The following is a 1,237-nucleotide window of genomic DNA, read 5'->3' on the forward strand; positions in this document are numbered from 1 at the left end:
TACCTTCATCATTTAGGCAAAAGCTTCAGCTACTGTACTTAAAGGGGAACTACGCCCATTTTCAAAATTCATACATGTTATTCCTATGGTCTAAGACAGTCCAAAAAAAAGTAGTAAACATGTACAACTCTCTACCAAATCCAAAGACCAGAGTGTTTTGGATGTATGAATTTTGAAAATGGGCATAGTTCCCTGCGATGGACTGGCGACCTGTCCAGGGTGTACCCTGCCTTCGCCCAATGTCGGCTGGGATCGGCTCCAGCCCCCCCGCGACCCCTAACGGGATAAGCGGTTGCAGATGGATGGATGGATGGCATAGTTCCCCTTTAACTTTCATAATTTACTTATCATACTTTTTTAAATGTTGCCAATTATGTCTTTATTGTTTTAAATACCTGAAACTATTATAATGTAAATTGTTATTTGTATAAAAACTCCACTTCCAGTTGTGCTCTGATTTTGTTGCCCTGGACCGAATAATGAATCACTGATTTCACTGATCTACCTAATCAGTGTCTTGGACTTTGTACTGTACCTGATTAAGTTTGAATTTTTTAACACTATTATTTTTCAAATCAAGTAAACAATAGAAACAGTCTGGTTCTGTGTTTTCTCTTTATCCTCCTCATGTCCTCTAGATGGCAGGTGGACTAAACATGTAAGTACAACAGCCTGGCATTGACTTCCTGTCACTATGTCCTTGCTGATGGAGCATTGAAAATGGAAACATTAGCCACTATGCTGCTGAACTGTTCGCACTTCACTTGAACCCCCTCCCTGTATATGAGTCTGCACCAACATGTAATCCATGTGTGGCCTGATCTGATGTGATTCAGATCACATTCTGAGCTGCTCGGGGAGACACTGGGGACTGAGTGATGTACAGACCAGTGTGCTGTGCGGCCAAAGAAAGGCCAATCCTGCTCTGCTTCTCGTCTCCCCCCCGAGGCGTCCTGACCCAGAATGATGTTAGGCGGAAAGTTTGCTTTCTGGGGCTCGTGAAAAGTTGCAGACATCTCGTCCTATATAGAGGACAGATCATTCATCACTGCTCTCTCCCTCTCTAGCCCCAATTCAGTTTTCTCCCTCCGCTGTCGCTTCACTCTTTTATCAAGCATTATGGTGTTTTTCTTCCCTTTGCTACTGTTGGTTGTGACACAATACACAAATTATTTATTTTCAAATGACAATATCATCCCACATTTGCTGCACCTGTTCCTTCTCACTGAATCATTCT

This window comes from Sebastes fasciatus, chromosome 1 (assembly GCF_043250625.1).
Source record: "Sebastes fasciatus isolate fSebFas1 chromosome 1, fSebFas1.pri, whole genome shotgun sequence".
Classification (NCBI taxonomy): Eukaryota; Metazoa; Chordata; class Actinopteri; order Perciformes; family Sebastidae; genus Sebastes; species Sebastes fasciatus.